Source organism: Lepidochelys kempii, chromosome 7, assembly GCF_965140285.1.
Source record: "Lepidochelys kempii isolate rLepKem1 chromosome 7, rLepKem1.hap1, whole genome shotgun sequence".
In the NCBI taxonomy this organism is placed as follows: domain Eukaryota; kingdom Metazoa; phylum Chordata; order Testudines; family Cheloniidae; genus Lepidochelys; species Lepidochelys kempii.
This window is the reverse complement of record NC_136386.1, coordinates 74673075-74699031: the sequence shown is the minus strand read 5'-3', so window position 1 is coordinate 74699031 and position 25957 is coordinate 74673075. Positions and strand designations below refer to the sequence as shown.

Sequence of the window (25957 nt, the reverse complement as noted above, 5' to 3'; positions counted from 1 at the left end):
GGTACATACCACTGAAGGTAGTTTGCTGGTTATTTCTTTAAAACATCACTCTAAGCAATCTAAAATATGGGAGGGGGGGTATTAATTTGTGGCTAGAATGCAACCATACTACGTTAACTGATTCTTAACTTCAGTACAGAACTTTTTTCAATCATACTGACAATAAGAAGAAACCTGTTTTAAAAAGATAAATGGAAAGATAAACATAATGTAATTTATTGTGTAAGCTTCACAGGACAAACACTTTGTCTTCTTATATGGTTTTAAACCATCATAAACACCAATGGGGCAATAAGAGTAATATTCAGAGTATTACTGCTAATTAATGCATGCAACATGTTAAAAGATTTAGGATTATGTATGATGTCCTATTGGTTACATCACATTATTAGAAAACAGGAAGGTCCTGGCTTCTAATTCAGTCTGAGCCACTCCTTTATTGTGGGGACTTGGGGAAATCTCTTGGTCCTATCTTGCCTTTTCATGCCAAGAGTTATTTGGAGATAGAATTCTGGACTCGGTAATTGTGATAAATGAAGTGTGGGAGTGGGGGGCGGGAGGGAGGGAGAGGTAGCTCCCTTTGATGGACACTCAGCCAGCCAGTTAGCTGTAAAATCCCTCTTGGTAGCTGTTCTCTACTTGCTTTACCTGTAAAGGGTTAACAAGCCCACAGGTAAAAGAAAAGGAGTGGGCATCTGACCAAAAGAGCCAATGGGAAGGCTAGAACTTTTTAAAATGGGAAAGAAACTTTCCCTTTGTCTGTTGTTCTCTGGAGAAGGAGAAGTAATGCTATAAGCAGGAATGCTGTGTAACGCTTGAACCAGGTATAAAAATTCATTTTCCACACCTAGACGAAATTACTGGACAGGGCATGTTTAAATAGATGCGATTAGGTTTATTTTTTTTTTATTTTGGCTTGTGGATCTCCTCTGTGCTAACCCCAGATGCCTTTGTTTTGCTTGTAACCTTTAAGCTGAACGTTAAGAAAACTATCTTAATGCTTAATATTTGTAATTGTTTCTTTTATGATATAGCAAAAAGCCTAAGTTCCAAATGTATTTCATTTCTTTTTGTTTTTAATAAATTTTACCTTTTGCAAGAACAGGATTGGATTTTTGTGTCCCTAAGAGGTTTGTGCATATGTTGTTTAATTAGCTGGTGGCAACAGCTAATTTCCTTTATTTTCTTTTCTCAGCTCTTCCCTGGAGGGGGGGTGAAAGGGCTTGAGGGTACCGCACAGGGAGGAATTCCCAAGTGCTCCTTCTTGGGTTCAAAGGGTTTTTTTTGCATTTGGGTGCTGGCAGCGTTTACCAAGCCAAGGTCAGAGAAAAGCTGTAACCTTGGGAGCGTAATACAAGCCTTGAGTGGCAAATATTAATTTTTAAAATCCTTGCAGCCTCCACCTTCTGCACTCGAAGTGCCAGAGTGGGGATTCAGCCTTGACAGTAATGGACTAGTACTTTTTGGTCTGAAGAAGGCAGAAACAGTAACCAGCAGGTCAGAACCAATATCATTGTCAACTAGGTATGTTTGAGAGCATCACTTCCAGTCTGTAGTAAAAAGGGAACATAGTAATGTGCTGACCCCCTAAACATGTCTCTGCCAAGAGTCATTGCTTCCACTCAGTAAGGAAACTTTGATGTGATGGCAGAAGTGCTCAGCATACAGGAAATAACTAAAAGGTTTATTAGGGCAGGATGCTGGATTGCAGCTTGTCCATTATGCAGATCTTGCCTTACTTCCCAGCAGAACTTGGCAATTGCAAATCAGGGAACTGAGCACATAACTTTTGAACATCAGATTTATGAAGTCCTCCAGGCTTGCATCTGTTTATTATCTTGTTTCTCCAAATGTCATTTAGAAATTATTGGATCTGGAACTTCTTGTAAGTATACACCATGGGGGCTGGTGAGGGGAAACAATAAATCTATTCTGGTCTTTTTGTTTCAAGAAATATTTGCTTGCTGCTTATTTTATTTAGCATTTAAAACTATAAAGTGTTCTGAGACTATAGTGCATTGTATAGTGCATTGTATTGCATACAAGCATAACAGATAAATACATAATGTATTGCCTTGTATTATATATAAAATCCTGGAAATGTTCTGCCTTGGTTCAGTTTTTTGTTTTGTTTTTAACCTTATAATTATTTACATCTTGATTCTTAACTTCACTGATACTCTCCTCCTTTTAGAACAGAACTTGAGTTCATTGCACATTGGATTTAGTTACCATGGTTACTGAATGCATTTAGGAGAGTGCTATTTCTTATCTGTGCAACTTTGGGGAAGTTAAATTGGACATATTATAACCTGAAAGAAATATATTAAAAGATAGACAGTTGAGGCTATGGTGTGTTGGTTTGCAGCGCTGTGTCTTGAATCACAACTATCTTCTGAGTGATTATAGTAACTACCTACCTACATTCATGCACCAGACCTGGTCTTGAAAACATGCATTAATAATTAACATTCTTTCTAAATAGCAGACCTGGAAGTGGGTAGGTTCATTGGAATAAGATAATCTCTACATGGATTCATGCTTCTAGACCCACACTATTATGAGACAACATACAAAATGCACCTTCTATATCTAGCCCCTGTGAAACTGAAATGTTCTTATCCAAAACATACTGGAGTTCACTTCAGCGGGACTTCCAGTTTATGTCAGGGCTGAAGTCATGCCACACCAAGACACTAAAAGAAAAATGATCCACCCCAGCAGCAGGTGAAGCAGTCAGGACAGTAGAAGAAGCAAGCCTAGCTCCCAAGATGTCCAGATATGCCATCAAATTCAGGATGCGTAGTGATCTCTTGCTGCTGCTGACACAAAAGCTTCTAGCCCTCCTCCAGAATCTGCAAGAAGCTCCCCTTCTCCCCCTCCTTCCTGCCGTTCCTTCTGCAGCTCTTCCCAATTCTTTCCCATCAGATCCTTGCTCTCTGCAGCCCAGTGTGCAACCCCACTTGGCAACAGCAGCTCCCAATTGTGCATAGCATCTTCCATTTGGCAATCAAGTGCAGCAAGGACCCTTCTACCACCTGCTCTTGTGACACTCCGTTCCTCACTCATTGGTGCTTTCCACCTGTCTAAGTACCAGTTGCTCGAAGGGCTAATTATTCGCAGCCTTTCCACATGAACACACACACAAAAAGCAACCATCTGGCCATAGGGTCATGTGACCCTGTGCAGCAGAAAGACAGGGAGTGTGTCTCTGGGCAATAATTGCTGCAACATATTATTTGGGCCCAGTGCAGTCACCTTGCTCCATGCCCTTTGGACACACCAAAACATCTCTGAGCAAGAGAACTTTCCGCTAGTGGTGCAGAACCCTGACCTCCTCTCCTCCTCGATGCTGCTCCCAATCAAACAATTTTATCTTTGATTTTGTTTTTCTCTTTTGGAAAATCACTTCCTTTTCTTCCCTCACTCTCTCCCTACCTGCTGCCGTTCTTCCTCCCAAGCCCCTAGTGAGAAGCTGGGATAGCCACACAAGCAGGCAAAGCCCCTGCTCACGCAGATGCTCAGAAAAATGAATACAAACGTTTGCAATCATGTTGAGCTGAGTTTGCCTTAAAATTGGACTGCATGTTCAGGAACATTTCTTTTCACTGTTTGTACTCTTCAGCCTGCTCTAAGATCACTCTTTGCATAAGACCAGACCCAATGCCCACAGCTAGGATTTTTCCATTAACTTCAATCAGCATAGGCTCAAGCCCCTAGTCTATGAGAGAAAAAAATATGCACAAAACAAGGGCCTAATCATAGTTGCCGATCTCCAGCCGATTTGAAGAATTTCAATAGGACCATCAGCAGGACTATGGTGATTTCAATTTGGCCCCCTCTGAAAAAAGAAAACTGTTGTCATTTTGCTTAATTCACTTACAGTTTTAACTGGATGTAAAATATGGGCCTGTACTTAAGATACCAAAGTCTTTTTTGGTAACACCTTCCACAAATAGTTTAGTGCTTCCTCCTGCTTTAGGGTCAAGTTTTTCGTTTTGTTTTTTTTAGTAGGTACAAATAGTGAAACCTGTATGATGCCATATTTACAGGCAACCTGATGTTGTATGATACTTGCCCAATATATCCCCATATGTACACTAATGAGTACAGTTCTGCTCCACCTTTATTAGACAATCATCTCCATCGGTCTCCTGAATAATAATTTAATCCCCCTGTACTGTATAAATGTCATTTTACATATATATATCACAAAATCTTTGGGGAATTATTTTCTTCTGAAATTGTTGTGTATTTTTTGCCATTTTAATTGGGATACAAAAGCTAATATTTTTACAAGCAAACTCTTTTAAAGCTAATTTAGGTTTTTCTGGAGAATAAAGAACAATGCAAGCTCCAGTTGCTCTGATGTTGAAATTAATGGTTCAAAAAAGCAATAGCCAAGGACCAGATTACCGTATGTGCTGAACACCTTCTATGAAGTGCTGAGTGACCTTAACTTCTGTTGACTTTGTTGCTGTAGTGAGTGTAGAGCTGGTCAAAGAAAATTCTGTAATATTTTTTCAACTGCAAATTACGTTTTTGTCAAAATCAAAATTTCCATAAAACTGTATTGGAGTTGGGGGCTTGACCCCCTCTCCCCATCTGAAACTGTTATTGTTTTGTTTTTTCAGTTGGCAAAACCCCAAAAAACTTTAAACCAAAAAATTCTAGTATTTTTTATTTTGTTTTCTTTTCAACCTGAATACTTTTGAAGAAAAATGTTGATGAAAACAAAATTTTCCATTTTCATCACTTTTTTTTTTTGAGAAGGGAACAAAAATACATTTCCCATACAACTTCCATTGTCTTTGTTTTCTCTGTACTGAATCGTTACCTTTTCCAGAACTCTTCTCATGTGTAAATACAGCCACCATCTTGTTCTCAGAATTGCTGCAGCTTGTACAGAGGAAATAATACATTTTGTTCTCCTGGAGACTTTGGACCTGCATTGTACCTTGTGTAGTCATTTGCACCTCTGGATCTAAAACTCTTTTGAATAAAAAATGATAGCATTTTACGCCTACTTTACACAAGTGTAAATGTATACACTGCAGGGCAGTGGAAAATCAGACCCAATATTTGTTCTTTCCTGTTGTTTTCTTTCACCTAGTAATAACAGGCATTTAGATTCAAAGTACATTACATGGCTGTTCTTTGTATATGGGAACACAAAGGAAAAGCGAGTTCTAAGCATCATACAAGGATCAGGCCCTGATTTTGCGGTAGTGCAAGCAAATGTTCTCAAGCCAGGCAAGAGGGTATTTAAGTCTGCAGCTTAACCATCTGTCACCTTGATAATGGCATGTAGGGCCATGTCTTCAATGTAACAGAAACAACATGATTCTGTACTTTGATTTTGACGCTTTGGGGAGTGACGGTATTTGTGGTGAAGCTGATTCTCTCTATCTTTTCTTGCTCTTCTTTTTCTTTGACATAAACAAGCAACTTCTTTGTTTTCCAGGTTGTCTCTGAGACTTGGCAAAATATGAGAAATTTGGACATGTGCAAAACTAATTCCACTTCCCCCTAAAACCCAAGCAATTATATACCTTTCACTTTATTGCCCATTGTTTCAGGTTTATTGCCATGTACAGTTGAGAGACAGCTCCTAAACTATTGAAACATTCATGCTATAATATCCCCACTGCAGTTTGGCTTTGGAAAAAAAACATGGTATTGCAGCAGCTTCTTCTTTAGCACATAGTGACTTAGCTTTGGGCATGGACCACAAGTTTTTCACTGATGCAGCTCATACTGATCTGTCAAGGGCTTGGGATCCATCCCTGTGCCTTAATTATATCAATTTGACAGGGGTTAATGAGAATGCACAGCGTTAATTAACTGGTTTTCAGTAATATTTAGCATGAAATATCTAAATGGTTTATAACACTAGTTTCTGTGTTTTACAGGTTTCAGAGTAGCAGCCGTGTTAGTCTGTATTCGCAAAAAGAACAGGAGTACTTGTGGCACCTTAGAGACTAACACATTTATTTGAGCATAAGCTTCATCGCATCCGATGAAGTGAGATGTACCTCACGAAAGCTTATGCTCAAATAATTGGTTAGTCTCTAAGGTGCCACAAGTCCTCCTTTTCTTTTTGTGTTTTACAGAGCACCTTAGTGAAAGGAATACCTCCGAGCTCAAAAGCAAGCCGTGGTTAGTTTCCTTATAAAACAGATACTAGGGTATCTTACAACAATAGTCTGTAACACTGCAGTATAAGTCTCCCTCAGCTGACATTTTTGGGACCATGACAGTAGAATACTCGCACATTTTTGTAAGGATTTTCTAGGTGAATTAATGATGTAGGAAAAATACATAGGAGTGAAGAGGGAAGCTTAGCAGTGGGGTTGGTTAGTATAAAAACTGGGAGAATGCAGTAGAAAATGTCTTGTATAAGTATTTTAGTGGTTATGCACAAGACACTTTCACTAGCTTTGTATCCCCTTTTCTCATATTTTCTGTGAATATTCTGGCAAATATCTTCCTGTTTGTTTCTGTATCCAGTTCATACTCCATGCCCTCCCTTTCAAGGGTCTGTGCAGGGCCACCTTTGTCTACATCTTAGTGCGCATTTCCTCCAATACCTTCCCTCATGCACAGAGAACTCTTCAGAAGGTAATGCAGCATTCAGTGGGGAAGGGTGAAGATTGGGTTCAGCTGGAACCAGTCATTCCAACCAGTGCCCCTTGGACCCAGAACTGTGCAGATGGTGCCCCACTCATGGGGTAAGAGAAATGTTCCCCTATGGCTTGGGAGAAAGAGGCCTGCCTGCCAAGCCAGAGAAACTCTCAAGCCAGCAGACCAGTCACAGAAACAACCTCAGCAGGAAGTCATCAGACTGCTAACCATAGTTTTCACACTGGGAGTTCTCTCCCCAGTGCTGATTGGCTATTTGCTCCAACCCCCTCATTCACATTGTCTTCAGCACATCCTCACTCGATTTGCCCTTCATACCCTTTTCCTTCCTACCTTGCCTTGTCCTCCTCCCCCTCCTCCCTTCTCTATCCTCGATCTTTCCATTTAGCTAATCCTCTCCCAACAGAACCTCACCCAAAATATTAAACACAAAGCAAGCCAACAAATCTATTTAAAAATGGCTTTAGGATGACATTTGGCACCATCTCTCTGCATGTGTGTTCTGTGCCTTACCCCTGCTCTTTGTTTCTTTTGTCAATTTAGATTGTAAGTTCATCAGGGCAGGCTCTGTCTCTTACTCCTTGTTTTTTAGTGCCTAGCACATTGGGATTCCATATTCAGCTGATCCCTAGGCACTATAAACATTATAAATAATAATTATTAATAATTAACAACTTGACTCTGCCATCTCTTCTCACCTGACTGAGTCTTCTGTCTCGTTCTCCACATTTCATAGAAGTAGCCGTGTTCGTCTGTATTCTCAGAAAGAAAAGGAGTACTTGTGGCACCTTAGAGACTAACACATTTATTTGAGCATAAGCTTTCGTGAGCTACAGCTCACTTCATCGGATGCATCCTATGAAGTAAGCTGTAGCTCACGAAAGCTTATGCTCAAATAAATTGGTTAGTCGCTAAGGTGCCACAAGTACTCCTTTTCGTTCTCCACGTTGTTCTTCCTCTTCTGATTCATGCAGATAGTGCTCAATGAAGAATGTGCTCATTGTGAAGCTTACATTTTTAATGAAATAAGCTGAGTGGGATATTTCAAATATATGTAATGAACATTGTTCAGGATAGGCTTTGTCTACACAATTTCAAATCAGATACAGTTTGGTCTTTAACCCAGTCCTGTACATTGGCTCTTAGTACACCTTTTTGTGTATGTACCCAGTGATAAATATGGCCTGGGTGGCTGGGTAATTGTGGCTACCCACTTTCATGTGTCAGTCAACAAGTTATATATAGTGTCATAAATTTGCATGCTTTCCAGAATGTAGATAACACAAGTTCCTTGCTCCAAAGAACGGCATTTATCTGTATATAGGATCTATCACTAGCACAGTTAGGGCCTTCTGGAAGCAACAAGGAACTTTTTAAATATGTGTGAAAGTTATGGGTGGGATTTAAAAAGCATTTTACATTGGCCTAACTCTGCTCCGGTTAAAGTATTGACTGCTATAGGAGTAGACTTAGGTTAACACTGAGCATTTTTGAAAATCCCACTCTTGATCTCACATTCCAAGGGTCTTTTATTCGATTATGCACTCATAACCATTATTCAAATAACCACATGAGCCAATGTATTTTGTGGAAAGCATGATCACGCAGACATTTTACAGATCAAGAGCCAGATTTTCTCTTGGTGAAAACTGGTGCGGTCTGTGGACGTCAGTGGAGCAGTGCAGCAACTCTGCCCCATTTGCTTACCTTAAGGCATCATTTCAGCATCACAGATAGTATTCCAGATAGTTAAACGTTTGATGTGGATAAGTTAACATTGCTGTGGGAACTTAAATTTTTATTTTTTCCTCGTTTCTGAGTATTTAAGGATGAGAATTATTTAATGTTCATTATTGGGGCTTTGGGGGTGCATGTATTTCTGCTCTCCTCCATTCTGCATGAAAAACATGGGCAGTACAAGTGTGTTCAATTTCATTGTAGATTGCATATTAGAAAAAAGGCATCGGTACAACAATACAGTATTTCTGGTCTAAAGTCTACATACTTGTCATTAGAAATCAGCAACCTTTGAAATGTATTGTCATGGAAATATCCCAAGAACACTATTTTTTGTTTGTGTGTCTTCAGTCGATCAACAGCGCTGGACACAATTATTGACAAATCTTGGGGAAAGCAGCTGTTGGCAATGAAGACAATAATGGGACTGATGCAGTTCTTTAGCTATTTCCCAGGATCTGCAAACAGAAATCCTGCTAATACTCTGAATTTCCCATGATAAATTTGGAGGGCAACAAGGGTATTGCAAAACATATGTTCACAGAGCATGGCCTACAAAAATCCATTCTACCTTCCTGTGGGCAAGACTCCCTCTACATCTTTTATAATGGTTTAAACAACAGATGATCCTTTTTAAGGACTCTACACTGTCTTAAATCCTCTTAGTTTGAGGATCATAGATAGCTTCAGACACCCTTTTTTGTTTGGTTTGTTTTTTTGTTATTGAGGAATTGAATGGGACCAAGAATGCTTCAGCCTGTTCATTCGAACGCAGAATAAACGAGTTCTCACATTTGCTAAATATTCATATTTATTTTTTGTGTTAAATGCCATGTGAAACCGTGCTTAGATTAAGTGCATAGCATGTGTCAAGTGTTAACACAAATGTAACCCACATTACCGCCATGTGAGTCTTTGTTCCCCCCTATGGGCTGGTCTATATAATAGGTTAAGCCCAAATTCAAAAATGCTATTAAGCGTATGCTTAACTTTCAGTACTTTCTTAACCTATCCTTAACTGCTGAATTGGGGCCTCTGTGAGTCTGCTACATGACCTTAATGCCATCTAATGAAATTAATAAAGATCAAAGAGTCGATGCTCATGTTTTTAGTGTGAGATGTCCTGTTGATGATGTCTGGCCGGCAATGGTGACACAAACAACCACTAGGAAGCAAATTAAGCAACTGAATGAAAGGAGATATTTGAGAAACAACTTGTTTGTCATTACATATTGAGCTCTCTATTTCTCTATGGTAATTGACCTCCATAGCTGATAGCCAATAAACCTGGTCAACATTTTCTGAAATTTCTGTTATCTTTGTTTTTTTGTGTTTTGACCAGCTTTAGAACTAGTTGAATTTTTTGATGATTAAATATCCACATTTATCCACAGAAATTTCTACCTTTATATATAGAATATATACACTGATTTTTCATCTAGATCTAATGAGACTATTTATAAAATAAATGCCACTGTCTTCATTGCTATCACAGTTCCAAGGTACTTCTGACCTCTCTCTCAGTCCCTCCAGGGGCAGCCATCCAAATGACAGGCCCATCTCCTTTATGTTTCCCTGTTTCAGAAACCCGCTTACCAACCATGTTACCTCAGAAGATTCAGCTGGGTTTGGTTTTTGCTATGCACTTCCCTCTGGGAGCTGTGAATAGAAGGAACAGTGAACAGCTGTGAACAGTGACACAGAACAGTCTCTTCAAAAGAAAATATCATATATCTATCCATAGGAACAAAGAAATCTGAGAGAAAAGGGTAAAAACAATAAAAGGTATATCTAGACAGCTGGTGGCAGAAAGCCTCCAAGCCCAAGGTAAACTTAGGTAAAATTAGCTATGTAGATATTGTGGCTTGTACTGGAGCTCAGGCTCTGAAGCCTACTCCCCTTCCTGGGCTTCAGAGCCCAAACTCCAGTTTGAATAGTAACTTAAAAGCACCATCTACACGCTATTTTTAGCTTGTTGCCAGTGGCTGTGTAGAGATACCCATTAGGCCTACCCACATTGTCTTACCAAAGAATTTTCTTCAAGATTTAGATAAACCCAATTTAGCTCTGGTATCCCTAACTCTCTGGGGACCAAGTTATAGTCTGCTTCTCTGTAGACCCTATCTCTGTGTCTAAGGGCTGCCCTTCAACAGTTCTCAAGTCCTTTGTTCTTAGTTCCTGTCTATAGCACCCCTAGGGTTACATGCTGTGATCTCCCCCCTCTCTGAGACTCCTGATCCCTCCCTGGTGGAGGTAAACTTCAAAGGAATTAACACCTGCACTGTCCATTTGAGTACAGGTGAGGTACTGTTCTTGATTATGAATGTGTGGAGAGCTCCAGCAGAAATTAACCCTTAGTATTCCATAGAGCCAGCCACATGACAATAATCAACTAAGCAGAGGTATACATCATTGTTATAAAAATAATACAGATATTTCCCATATTTTTCACAGGTGGTTTTTTTCTTTTTTCTCGTAAGGAATGAAGACACATGTGAATTGCAGAAATACACAAAATTGCTCGTGTAATAAACTCTCTTCTATCTTTCTTTGCCTTTCAGAACTGAGATGGTGAAGTCCAGGTTGACTTCTGCAGCTGCTAAGTGAGATTTCAGTGCTTACTGGCTTATCTATGTGATCTATCCCTAATCTGTTGCATGATTTGGTTTTGATATTGTCCATCAGACTAAATCCACACATGCAATCAGCACTTAAAACTTAATTGGTGCCAAATACATTACAGATTTATAGGTAGTGTTGATTGATGTTAATTCTGTTAATGTGAATTCATGTTAATATTAGGGAAGTGGTTATTAAGAGTGGAAAATTAATAAAGCCTGGTAGAAGGGCTACACTAAATAAACAGTCAGCTGAGCTGCCTCTCCAGTAGAGAGCTAAATCTGGTATGGGTTACTGAAACTTAATTCCTGAGGTCTGAGAAAATGAAATCACTTGGTTTAGTAATATAGACAAGCTGTATATTTTATAGGCAAGGTGCACAGAGAAGCAGACTGTATTTGCTTACATGAATTTAGTGCTGTAAAAAGGTACATAACTGACAACATTGGTAAGTAAAGACTTATATCTACTATTTGAAGACTAAAGCACTTTTCACCGTGAGTTATGATAGGACAAACTAGCCCTTAAGGGGAAAGATAAAATGTGCAAGTATTACATTATGGACAAGCTTTTTTATTCTAAGCCCCCATTTCCAGTGTCCAAACGTAGTTATTGAATATTTAATCTCTACATTAAGTGGTGTATTCAATAAAAGTGCAATGATAGCAAAAACCCTGCGTGAATCTGATTGGCCATGCAGATAATAGCACCTTGTCTTCTTTTATTGTCAAGTACCCCACCTGCACTGCATCAACAGACACACACTAGATTTAGGATTGCAGACACACTGGGAAGTAGTGCTCCTGCCCTGACTTGGACAGCACTGCCTCCTCTTGGGTCCCTTTCAGAGAATTCTTTGTAACTTTTGAGTACATATCTGACATATCTGACAGTAAGTATTTCCACTGGGGAATGACCTTTCCTTGTTGTCAGGCGGGAGTGATTTGGTGCCTTTATGCTCTAGAGACTCCAGTGGGAAAAGTACATTTCAGAAAAGAGAAAGTAGGATGCTTTTCTGTAGTTATGGCTGCTATTCATGGTAGAGGGGACTCGTTTGGTAGTTTAGGTGGGGGTGGAGACAGCTTGTTGGCATAATTCTGAATACAGTGGTCTCTAGAATACATCTAAACTTTTAATGAAATATAAACATTAAAGACCTGAATCTTATTTATAATAAGGGAATATATTTACACCCATGTTAAGGCTCTTTTATACTGCCAGACTGGTGAATGGGGATCTTAGTGTAAATGAGAATCTGGCCGCACAAAGCATTTTACTGTATATATACAGAAGAACGTTACTAAACATGATTATAGGTGTGGTTGGCACCTCTAGTTAAAGTTGCCAGACACTTCCCACTATGAGACTTTTTTTTTCAGTTGCTTATAATTTTTCTAAACTTTACCTGTTTGGGATGAAATCTTCCATGTTGGGTTTCTGCCTGAACTGGAAGTTTTATTTGAAAATATCAGCTGAAAACGCTTAGCTGTTTCTGAGAATTAGGGAAGGGGAAAATATGTTGTTTTGTTTTTAAAAAAACCTCTGGCGCTCTTTTCTTTTAAATGCTTTGGTGACCCCATGTTACATAGTAACTTAATACTCAGTGATCCCAATCTGTAAACACATCTTGCGAAACTCCCATGAAACTCAATTGCTCCAACCATAGTCAATGGATTTTCTTATCTTTTCACCTGAACTTTATCATTCTTTTTCCCAACCCAAAGGACTTCTTTCTTGCAAAGTTTCTTAACATTGTTCTGAGCTATTTTTCAGTTACCCAAGCCTACAATTCTTTCCATCCTTTTGGAAAATCTTCAGGGACTATATATTGCACTCAGATAACTCAGAAATAGATTCTTTTAAAACTTCAAACTCTCCATGAACTTGGTCCTCAAAGAGGACAAGTAGCTTTGATATATTTGAAGAACTTTGTCTTTGAAACAGCAAAGTTTGTGTTTGAGAACCTCACACTGTGCATATGCAGTGGCTGGCTTTCCAAAATATTATTAACAACATATTCATGCAGAGCTCTGGTATTCATGTATATAGATATGTGTATCCACCTGTGTGAAATAAACACATGGGGCATTTCTTTGAATTGCATGTTGCTGACTCAAAAAATAATGCCTGAATCTTTGGTCATTATATCCTGATGCTGGGTTTTTGTTTTGTTTTGTTTTTCAGTCCAGGAAGCAGCAGATCATGCTGTTCTAGATCTGATGCCAAATCTTCATCCGATCCACTAATGTCAATGAAGCTACAGTGATTTACCAAATAAGGAGCTGACTCTTTGTCTTTCCATGAAGTACAGTAAGTTAGAGAGAGAGAGAGATTGGTGATTAACAAAAGGGGGGAAACAGAGCACTTTTAAAAATGTTTTCAATTTACATCTGGATTTCAAGACACTTACGAACAGCTCATTCACTTACGAACAGCTCATTCTTGGTTGATGGGAAATAATATCAGTCAATCTTTTTACAGTGAACTTTACTTCATTCTGATACTGTTCTTTTAGCAATCCCACTACTTAAAATGTAGAAGCTACTTTGGTATTTTTCTCACAGGTTGAGAGAGTTATATTGATACATTTGAATTACAATAAGTGATAAGAAGATTCAAGGGAAGTTTACAGTGATGGAAAAGAATCACCCCAAATAAATGAAAGTTAAAAAGGAACAGAACTGCCTACAGATGTACAGAAGTGCAAATGAAGGTTAGAAACAGAACCTTTCATGCCTGCAAGCACATCATCACCTAATCACAGACCATTCTCCTCTGCCAGGGGAACAAGTGATCAGATAAGAGAACCTAATCACAAATTTCAGAGTAGCAACCGTGGTAGTCTGTATTCGCAAAAAGACAAGGAAGTACTTGTGGCACCTTAGAGATTAACAAATTTATTTGAGCATAAGCTTTTGTGAGCTACAGCTCACTTCATCGGATGCCAATGGCTGCAAAAAAGTGGGGCATGCACCCCTAATGGGGTGAAATGCCAGCCCTGCAGGGTGGGATACGGGAAAGAACAGAACTCCGGTGAGAAGCAATGCCAGCCACACGGGGTGCAGGCAGCATATGGGTGAGCAGCGATGCCAGCCGCATGGGGTGCAGGTATGATTTGGGTGAGCAGCAACCCCAGCCCTGCGCAGGGCTCAGACAAGAGGCAGGGCTCAGGCCAGTGGCTTGGGACAGCCCCACACATAGGGAGGAGAGAGGGGGCAGGGCATGGGCCAGCCCCATGTGCAGAGAGATGGGGGGACAGGACTGAGGCGAGCGATTCAGGCCAGGCCCCAGGGGTGGTGGGTGAAGCCCCTGGCTCCTCCCCTTCTGCCCGGGCCCTCCCCACAGCCGGAGTCCCAAGACCCCCTGCCCCCCCTGTCCGGAGAGCCCTCTTGGCTGCAGGAGCCGGGGCTGGCCCAAGGCCCTAGCCGCCCTAGCCCCCCTAGCCCCCTACACACACACACCTGCCCGGAGGAGCCACGGGCCAGCTGCAGCCTGGAGCACCCCCCACCTCGGCTGGAGAAGCCTCAAGCTGGCTGAAGCCCCGAGCCTCCCTCCCCTGCACCCCGAGGAGGCCAAAGCTACGCCACGCCTTCCCCTCCTTGGACCCAACCCGCCCAGGGGAAAAGTGTCTGTTAAAAGACCCTTTTGATATGCCCCATGCAGGTTCCAGGGCAGCTGAGAAGGTCTTATGTCCCTCCTCAGCTGCCCTGGAACCTGCATAATAAAGCAAAACCTTCACTGCCAAACTCTGCAACCCAGGGTCTGGGGGCCATGGCCGTGGCAGCGCCGGGGGAGACAGAGCCTCCCCCAACCTATTATACTTGCCACCCATGCCAACCCCATTCAGGGTCCCATTTTCCCTTTTGGTAATATGGTCACCCTACCTATGCAGTTTAAGAAGTTTTGTATTTCAGGAAACCCAGTTTTCCCACTGTTGAACCCTGTTATGAGCCTATAGTTAAAGTTCAGGTTTGATGGATTCAGCCCCATTAGGACAGGTTCAAGCTGATTTGTCAAAACAGAACTAAGACTCAAAACCTGTCTCCTCATTCTTGCTGAGGAACACTACATGAAAATTTGTGGCAAAAATGTGACTAATAATTTATCCATTGAAAAAAACTACTGTGTCAATCGAATTCATATTTACCCATCTAAATAGTCATATTTTGAAAGTGCTGAGATTACAGAAGCTCCCAATGACCATAATGGGAGCTGTTGGGTGCCACACACTTTCACAAATGTCTTATTTAGGTGCTGAAATATGGATTTAAGAGCCTAACTGAAATGTTCTAGTACGCAGTTTCCTCAGCCTGGAGATACAGTCCATAAAGAGCACAAGTTCTGTTGGGATGTGCATTGGGATATGTAGCTTCGATGTGCCATACCTTCCTATAAAAAACAGGAGTGACCACAATAATCTATGCTGCATGCAAACTTGGGGCAGACCTCTGATATCTGACCAGTTATTGTACCAATGTGTCCCATGTGTAGATGAACACTGTGTGGTCTTTATGCTATACTGAAGACTGTAGGATGTAGTGCTCTCTGGTCCTTAATTTATCTGCAAAACCAGAATGTTAATACATTTGGAAGGGAACAAGAAAATGTTTCATCTGTAATTTACACACTATAGGGGGAGATTTTCATAGGTTCCTGTTGCTTAGTCACTCACAAGAATGCTCATTTATTGCACAGAGTAAGGTGCTTACGTCAGGAAAAACCTTTTCAAATGCTATAAGATGAAAAAAATCAAATGAGCATCCATACGAAATTCACACAGCATAGACATCCATCACCTTAATCAGACACCCAGATTGGGTCTCTTTTCCTGTGTATTTAGGGGAAATATTACTTAAGCAAGTTTCTGAGTGAGGAGCCATTTTTCTCACTGCAGACATCTTTGTGTCCGTATTTCAATGGGTTCTTTCTTTCTCTCTTTTTTAATGTTCAACAAATAAAATAATGAAGATAGTTCTCATGATGAAATGTGTCCTTTTACAATCTTTATATTTGTAGGATATTTTTCTGTTTATAAAGGATGGCAGAATCAAATGTCACATGCTAACCATTTGAATAAGAAATACTTAAAAGTACATCCTTCCTTTGGAAGATTTTTTTAGGTCAGAGATTGACATGTATAACCAAACAGAAAACCCATGCAAGCCCAATTTTATGGGGTAATAGCCTTTGGACTGAAAAGCCTTTGGGCTCAAGCAATTCTTTGACAGCACAAACCATTCTGGCAGGAATTGTAGCATGATTTACCTGTTACAGATAGGACACTTGTTCAGGGGGCAAAAAGATCAACCTGAGATTGATTAGTCTGGGTTTTAGTGAACAAGTGACAATGACCATATGAAGAGAGCAGGGACCATCATACACGAACAGTAAGTAAAAACCCCAAACAGTTTAGTGGAGCAGGTCATTGCCTGCTATGTTGGTGAGCTTCTAATGCTTGTACCCAGCAATAGAGGCTTGTTTGTTCCTACTTTGAAGTGGCCTGAGGAAGTGAAGGATGGTCTTGTGGCTAAGGCATGGGCATGTGACTCAGAATGGGTTCAGTATCTGATTCTGTTACAAACTTCCCATGTGACTTTGGACAGCCATTTAGGCTGGGATTTTCAAAAGAGCCTGTGGGAGTCAGGTGCCACAGCTGACTGAAATAGAATGGGCGATGCATGCATAACTCCCTTACATGACTTTAAAAATCCTAGCCTTGTGCTTCAATTCACCAGCTGTAACATAGGGATAATACTCCTTCCTTCTCTCCCTTCTTTTCTCCATGAAGATTGTAAACTCTTTGGGGCAGGGCGTGTATTCGTATAGTGCTTGGTACAATGGGGCCCTGAGCTCAGTGCCATTGTAATATAAATAAGAACAAAATATGCATCATGAGTGGTTCCTTCTAATACGTATGATTCTATAACTGTTTGCACACAGTGTGTTGCCTTCTCAAAGACTTCTTTCCAGCAGGGGATAAAAGTCCAGCTGGCTGCAGTCAGAGAAGACAAAAGGTACTTAGAGACCTGAGTTATAATGACAATGATAGGCAGAAGGAATGCTCCAAGCCTGAGCCACTCATGTGAGCAGAATGATCCATTTTCACAGAAGAGATGCAATCAATGCATTTTAATGGAAATGAAATTCCATGCCAGCTGGTGATCCAAAATTCTGACCAAAAAAAATGAACTATAATGAACCGTGCAATCCTCTTAATTTAGTTAGTTTACATAATTACATTTCTACCTCCTACTCAGTGCAATAATTGCATGGATGCCCCGTCTTGAAAAAACATCTTTATGTCTTAATGGAGAGGTTTAAATTATGTTGACCCACCATGGAATGAAATGTTAATAACAGTGATCAATAATGCCCCTTCGGTTCATGTTTGTTTTTATTTAAAGAACAACCTTTGTTGCAGTGTTTGCCACAGTAATTTGGATCTACAGTAATTGATGCTTTCTTGTGCAGCTAAGAAGGAATGTTTGTGATTTGGCAGGTTAGGGCATCCCAGGACTTCCTTTTCTTTTTCATCTCTGTTTGTAGAAACAACAAGCAGCCCCCTGGTGCTTTACAAATACTTCACTGGTAGCAAGTTAGATTTGCAAAATAATAGCTTGAGGCCAGCAATCTGATAAAAGGGCCAGATCCTGTGTTGTTGTAAATCAGTGTAGATTCAATTAAGTCAATTTTCTATATATGTGCCTATCTGTTCATCCATTTATCTAGGTACTTATGCAGCCTCCATCACCTGTAGGGATGCCAGAACGCCAACAACAGCCTCTGAGGAGCTCAAGGTCATAAGATCACCCCCCCACACACACACACTACAAGCAAAATCTTGTTCTACTGTTGTATGTGTATTTCAGGCTATCTCAGAGAGGTGATTAAAATCTAAATGTTAAAAGGCTCTTATGCACCACCAGACATAATGTGCTCTGTAAGAAATGTAATTGTACGTCTTCTTGAACCACTCTGTATATTCCATTGGTACTGTTTCCTTTAAAAACAATAAAACCCACTCTACCCTAGTAAAAGAAGCCTGACACCGGGGTCCCACAGGCCTTGCATGCAGTAAATTAGTCTACTTGTATAATTTATAAATGGAAGAGATTTTTGTTTCAAGGTACTGAAAAACTAACCACTAATAATGGAATTACAAAAATAAGATCTTGAGTTCAGTTCCCAGGAGGGTTCTTCTGTGACATTGTTTTTCTTTATTATCTCAACATCCTGTGAAGTTATTGGACTTATCATTCTGACAGAAGTCACAAGAAAATCTTGCTAACATTGAGCCAGCTTCAGGGATAAGGCCAGGCTGCCATAATTCCTGTCAAATCACCTTCATCTAAGTGCGTCTGACTTCAGTTCCACTAAAGCTTTTTCACTCCTTCGTTTCCTGAACAATAGGTTTCTCAGTTGTCCCCTTTGGCATTCAGAGGTCATTTTGACTCCATCTCTTTTGGCTTTCAGGACCAGATGAGAGCTGTGGTTTTGACGCTTGTTGTAGTGATTAAAGGAATTACTCAAAGACATTCTCTGCTCTGTTTGTTCAATAGCTTCTTGAGTCATCTGTGCAGTTAGACAGACAGAGAAGCTCTGTCCAAGCTATCCACCTATGCCAGCTGATGGAAGCCCCTAAATTTAAGGTACTGCATTGTGGGGTACAGTTAGGAAGCCTGGTTGAATTGTTGCACCTGCAGTACAGGTGGCTTTCTGTCTGCACTGGGGTGGCAGTGGTGGCTGTGGATTAGATTTGCAGCTGTTGAGGAGGCTGTGGAGAAAGATTCATCACCTTTTTGGCTCAAGAGAGATATTCACCAGTGCATAGTCCGCTTTCAACTATTCACTAAATGAATATTTTGGAACAGTAGTTCCCCTACAAGCTACTGCCTCTGGGACAAAGCTGCTTATCTCTTGGATGGTCCTTCTTTGATCTATTTGGTCTATTTGGCTTTAGTTATTGCCCAAGTTGTATGTATCAACAGTTTCATTCATTGTTCCACAAAGGATGGTAGTGATGCTGTATCTATACGTTTGTGGTTCCATCCAGAGACATTTTTAGTATGTTTTGAATGATGAAGCTGAAATACAAAAGCTGGATATGCTCATAGAGGCTTACTTGAAATTTTAGTTTCAGAAGACAGAAACACTTTTAGAAAGCAGTGGGTAAGGGCCGCTTTACATCACAAGAACAGTGCAAAGTGGGCAGTGCAAAACTGATTTTTATGGTATTTTGGAATTTCTCAGGATGAAAAACAATATCATGTGAGATCATTATTAGAAGATGTGACCTCAGGGTTGGAAAACAATTGCTTTGAGATTTTGAAAGAAAAACCACTTTTGTGTAACACTTCAGTGGTATTGATGAGAGTTTGAGTGAAACTAGAAGGGAATATTAGAGTAACACTATTGTGTATGATTATCATAATGTCACTCTGAAATGTCAGTGGAATCATTTTAAAGGAATCATCTCTTCAAAACCCAAACTAAATCTCTAAGATACTAAAAAGATGGCAAAATGTAAAGATCACTGAAAAATCAAAGGCATGCATCAGTCACTCCTACCTCTAGTTACATAGCATCACTTTTTTGAACTTCAGACCAGTATAAAACTTACTATAGACACTTGGAACCACAGTCCCCAGTATACTCCAGCTGCACTGCACTGCTCCATAAACAAATCAGCCATAATCCTAATTTAATTGTTTGGCTGTGCCCGATTTAATAGCTGCTTTGTATCCTCTGAATCAAAAAAGCTGTAGTTTATTTATGAATCTGACTTTATCAGCAAAATTTATCCTGGCATTGGTAGGTGCAATTCCATTTAAATTAACAGATTTGTATATGCCCTAGAGTAAGTGTCCTTGGTGCTAAACACAGTAGCAGGATTCTCAACAGACTATAATTTTTGCAAGATTCATACCTATTTTAGACAAACAACCTCCTGATTATACCATATCCTTTTACTGCAGAAGTTGTTGATCTTTGCAGAAAATGACTGAAATTTAGAAACAGTAAGGGCTACTATTTTAGAAGTGACAGGGAAAGATGCACTAGCAGGCAGGTTTACTCTTATGTGATACATAATTGCTCTGTAGCTATTTTTAATACAGTCAGGGTTGAAAGAAATCACAAGGACAACACAGAAAGGCTGTTATTTGAAAAGCCATCTAGAACTGCAGAGTTAGAGAAGGGAAAGGAAGAGGCTTTCTATACACCTGGGATAGCTTTTTAGGCAGGAGAGCCAAAAATTCACTGGCGGGGACAGGGGTGCTGGGCAGAGTGCAGAGCTGTGCTGTGCTGCTAAAGATTCACATTGGGGATGATGGTGGGGGGGAAAAGCTAATCTGTTTGCACTCCAGCAAATGCAGCATCATGTGACTCTCAGTGGCTCTCTCTCATACAGCAAGGAGGTCAATAGGAAGGGAGCCTGTGAGGCAATTATGCAACTACTTGGGGACAGGAGCAGCTGAGTGGATGCTGTTGAGAACCACACTGGTATGTAAAGGACTGGGTGAGCAGGCTCTGACTGCCCCTTGCCAGGGTAGAAGAGAAATGAATGGAACCAACCTATAGCTACTCCACCAGCAGAAGAAGGCGGCAACTTGTGCTAGTGGATGATGGGTGTGCCAACCCTACTGGTTTCCAGCATGGCTCTTTAGCAGCCACCAGTTCTGTCTCTCACAGTGCTCTCTGCATCATTCAAAGGGCCCTACCAAATTCACAGTCTGTTTTGGTAAATTTCCCAGTCATAGGATTTAAAAAAAAATAAAAAAAATAAAATCATGAATTTCATGATTTCAGCTATTTAAATCTGTATAGCATAGGGTAAAAGCACGCAAAAGACCAGATTTCACAGAGGGAGACCAGGTTTCATGGTTTGTGATGTGTTTTTCATGGCCGTGATTTGGTAGTGCCCTCTCATTCACCTTCCACACTCAGCAGGTGGGGGAGCATAGGCCCTGTGCTATATTAGTGGCGTGGATCAAGGTGAGGTTGGGACCATAACCCTACTCTTTGCTGCTGGGCTGGTTCAGCAAAAAGGGGCTTGCTGGGCCCCAAGAGGAATTCAAGCTGATGGAAAGAAATTTCCGCTGCTTCCCACTAATATAGCCAATGGCTTAAGGTTAGTCTGGCCAGTAGTTTATCAACTCCAGGCCATGTGCCAAACTGGACTCACTTTTGTTGCCTGCAAATCAGATAGTTGAAGGCCTAAATGAGCTAAGTGATATCATCTGTGTCTGCAGTTATTTAGACCAGCAGGTATTTGTGGGCCCAAAAGGGGAGATTTGGGACAAGGCCTTTTAAAACCTAGGCAGTGATATGTCCCTGCGTCCACTTACATTTTGGGCCTTTCAAATGAATGATCCTGTCCTATTGATCTTCCAAATGGTGAATTGAATATAACCTCAAATAACAAAGAAATGGAATCTGAGAGAGGTGCTGTTGTAATATATTGACCTTTAATATATTGCCCTCCAGAGGAAAAAATATATATCAGGCCCTGCATATATGCTGGTTCCCTTGGCCGGATGAGCTAGTTTTACTTTTCTTAGCTCGCTGTGTTTCTAGAGTTAAGGTCAGGAGTTCTGTTGCTGATTATGCATGCAGTTAGCTGTTGCTCATGGTTTCCATGCTGTCATGGATCATTACACCAGCCCTTCAGTTAAATTCTATAGTTCTCAGATTTCATCTTGTCCATTATGACAAGTTTTCAGAGTAGTAAGGCATTCGCTTTATTTTACGCTTGAGAGAATTTTTTTTCCAGTTTTTAGTGTTGGCCTGAATCAAGTGAAAATTATCGTTACTCACCATTTCATTGCTTCCATGGCAAGCAGTCTAGGCCCAGCTCTAGTTACATTGGATTAAATACATCTATTTTGTTCTTTGTACACTATGCTTGGAGCATGGGGAGAAGCAGCTGATGCAAAAGAGCTTGGCGGTCTAAGAATCCATTCTTCCAGCCAGGGACAGACAAGGACAGAGTAGGGCAATTCAGGGCCCTACACACAGGTCTCCTAGATCTCTGTCACCATGCTGTGGCCCTCTATGCATTTGGGCTGGTGGTGGCTCAGAAGGTTAGGAGCTGACCAACACTCCTTTTGGGAATGCTAGGGCCTCCTCCCACTACCGACCCTGGCTTCAGTGAGTGTGTCTGGAACGGAGGGATGCAGGTGAGAAGGGGAGGACTTGGCCTCATCCATCTGAGTAGAGGACTCTATGGGTACATCTACCGTCAAATGGTGTAATGATGGTGTAATTTCCAGCTCAGGAAGACATATGCACACAAGCTTTGATAGAGAGCTAGTGTGCTAAAAATAGAAGGGTAGCTGTCATGGTGTGGGCAGTGGGAGGGCTTAGCCAACCGATTAAGTACCTAGGGTCCCAGGCATGCTTGCACTCAGGCAGCTAGCCCATACCACCACAGCTGAAGTTCCATTTTTACTGCGCTAGCATGCATGCAGCTAACCGAACTGGAAATTACACCCCCAGCTCAAGCATAAACCTGCCCTTTGTGTGGGGGCCACTGCCATGACAGCAAGGTCCTCACATGCAGAGACCTTTGCTGGGATGGTGTCAGCAGGTTTGGAGCTCAGAATGGGACAGTTCACAATCTTAGAGCTATTGTTTCAGGCTGTGTGCAGACATCACTGCATCAGTAGTTATACTTCACTCACATTGTCAAGCTTTTCTTTGTAGCAATATGCATTAGAAACGTTATTAAGATTTTAAATGAAATCTGCTATTCTGCCGTTATCACATGACTCCAGGAGCTGGAATCTAGGTCCAGGCTTACGGTGTTGATGTTTTAATAGATCCCTGGAAATAGAAGTTTGGGTTAGACAAGCTATGTGAGTAACAGACAAATCACTCTGACTTCACCAAGACCTAATGGATAATTGATTCAACTGCATAATGATAACTGATGTCAAAATACGAACAGCATTTCATTATCCAGAAATGAAGCAAAGATGGTCGAGCACGTGAGCTGCATCCCTCTGATCTATCAGCCACAGTAAACTATTATTTTGGACTTCTTCTGACATCAGAGAAGCTGAACAAATATGTTTCTAAATGATGCACAACAGCTTTACAATGCATCACATAAAAAATTATTGCTGTTATACAGATGCGCTAATTATTTTTTCTCACATAGGTTTATTTACCTTCCAAAGTAACTAAACAATAACAAGTAGCGAGAACACACTAGAAAAATTCTATGAGAAGGGAGTGTTTATGCTGAGCCAATGGATTCCATTTAAGGAACAGGCAACTAATCCCTGCAAGAATGTGGTTATAATTTTGGAAAATCACAAGTACATTTGAATTAAAATGCACATGTTGTCTGAATTATTATCATCTATTATATGTATTATGGTAGCCCCTAGAGCCTCCTTTGCACTATGCTCTATACAAATAATAAGAGAGATCCCCTGCTCTGAATATCTCATTGATTACATAGACAAGACAGATAAAAGCTGGGAGCTAAGAAGTATTAGTGTGTCCATTTTCAGATGTGCAGCTTGTCCAAAGTCTCTAAGGAAATACGAGGCAGAGCTGGGAATTGAATGCAGGTCTCCTGAGTAAGGCTGGTCAACATTTTTCCACTGAATGTTTTTCATTGGAAAGTTGAGTTTCCTAGTTTAAAAACAAAACAACACACAAAAAAGTCTCCTTTCCATGCTAACTTTGATACGGTGTCAAAACAAAACAAAATGAATGCCCAACCCCCCAGCATTTTCATAAGAAGTATTTCAGGTTTTGGACACACAATATTTTGGTTTTTGTTATTTCATCAAAAAATCACCATTTTCATGGGAAAATAAAACATAACATTGAATTTTTTTAACAAATGCCCCCCCTTGCAATTTTCTGATTAGTTCTACTCCGAAGTCCCACTCCATTTCTTTAGCCACCAGCCCATCTGTACACTCTCTGAATGCAACCACAGCTGCTCCTACAAATATGTGCATCCAAAGATTTTCACAATTCATTTCCTGACCAGTGTAATCTATGACATGATAATGATTCTCTGTGGATGCCTTGCACATACTGTCCAGACAATGACTTGCCTGTGATTTTTATTTTAAAAATCTAGATTGGCTTTTCTTGTGAGATGCATATTTCACTGAGGAAAATCTTTAAGTTCCAGTGGGTTTTAATAGCCATCTCTGTCACCTGACCTGGAATCATTTTCAGTTACAGTTACAGAATAATGGGTTTACTGTGTTGGGTGGAGGAAACACACTGGGCTCAATTCTCTCTTCCAGATTAGCTCCACATGGCATGTGATAGGGTGAGTTGGGAGAGGCAAGTGTGGTTTTATGCCACCTTTGTGCTTTCTGCATTCTGAGCCTAACAGCCAGTCTGGTTCCCATTACATGTTCAAGCTACTGGAGGGCTGCTCTAACTTCCATGTGGCTGCCCATGGCACCAAGGGACCATTCCAGCAGCTAGGACTAGACATGTGCAGGAGTGGCCTGGCTGAGCACTTTCCTTGCCCCAGACCCATGTGAGAAGGTAGCAGTGGGCAACTATGCCAGCTTTACATCATTCAGAAGAATTGGAAGGATTCCTGGAGAGCCAGGTAAACTGACTTTATAGTCTGTGTGCACTGGTGAAGTGGCACAACAGGGGCCATATTACATCTGAGAAATGGGCCAACAGTGTCCTGGAACAGTTTAAGACACAAGCTGTCTGGATTTATGCTCAGATATAGCTGATTTCTGTAGCTTTGGGAGTTGTAAACTGTGCTTGGCTTTTGCTGTCAAATATCCCTGTTTAAAACCATATTCTTTAGGAACTGTACATGCTGTAAATAAAACCTGAGTAGGACAAAACGTTCAGTGTCTAGGTCCATTCATTTCTCCCTCATCAAGGGAATAACTCACACCTGGAGAGGCTGGAGTCCAAAACTGCATGGCTCCTCAGAGGTTGTAACAAATAGGAGAATACATGACAAGTTCCAAGATAGAGGACTACACGCTCTCTTGCAAGTATTGCTCTGGTAATGTGGTATACATGAACTGTTCTCCGGGAACTAGAAGCTTCACTGCAGCCTTGAAAGAGATGAGCAATGCTCTTATTCTTAAAAATGGCCTGCAAAGGGGAATGTTTGTTCTTTTATTATTAATTATTATTATTATTTTATTTTATTGTGGTATATAAAATCACCTCGCAAGGGTTGTGTGTGTTTGTTTGTTTTTAAATGAACTTGATTTTTATATTAGAAATGTAGGGCTTTTCTAGGCTTGAAGACACTATGGTCATTAGATAAACTTGTGCAAAGGTGACATCCAAAGAGCTAAGAGGGTGAAACTTCTATTCTATTCTGTATCCTTTCTCATACTGCTGCTATCATCATAGCATTTGGCACCTTCCAGTAGTGCATTAAGCAATGTGACTAAAATCTGTGGAAAGTGAACAACTGAGTGGAGAAGGGATTTTTAGTGAGACACTTCAAAGTTCTTTGGGTTTTATTTGTTTGTTTTTTGTTAGTAGCTATTAAAATGTAAATGACCACTGAACTTTTTGGAGAAAGGAAGCCTCTGTCAAAGATTCAACACCCGTGGAGTTAAGGGGTTTGGGCTCAGGATAAACATCCCTGCAGCCTCCTAGGAGATTTTCAGTTAAAGCAGAAATGATCAGACTTGACATTCCTGAGATTTCTAAGGTTAAAAAAAAAGTAGAAAAATATTTTTAAAACAAAATTCAGTCCTTTATATATCATTAAGAAGCTAAAAAAGGGCACAAGTCCAAATAGTTAGACTACCCTGTGCAAGTTAGCTTTAAATAGCTTAGAAGTTTATCTAACTGTGGGGATTATGCTTTCATTACCTCAATTAACACAGTGATTGGTTGCACAAAACACTACAGCTGGCACTGCTTATAAGAACATATGTTTAAGAGCACACCATTTCTCCAGGCATTGATTTTAGTCAGGGATTGTTTCGCT

The 25957-nt window shown here is 40.5% G+C and overlaps 1 long non-coding RNA gene across 2 annotated transcripts in view; it reads left to right on the top strand.

Annotated features, from left to right (window-relative positions):
- Positions 1 to 760: 760 nt before the first annotated feature.
- Positions 761 to 25957, top strand: part of LOC140915331 (uncharacterized) — an 82099-nt gene continuing 56902 nt past the window's right edge. Inside the window, exons 1-4 of one of the 2 annotated variants that reach the window (XR_012160133.2) lie at positions 761 to 824; positions 10941 to 10982; positions 13183 to 13308; positions 17728 to 18615. This is a non-coding gene — a long non-coding RNA (uncharacterized LOC140915331). Of the gene's footprint in view, positions 825 to 10940; positions 10983 to 13182; positions 13309 to 17727; positions 18616 to 25957 lie in introns of those variants that run through there. The other variant, XR_012160134.1, reaches the window with a different exon arrangement.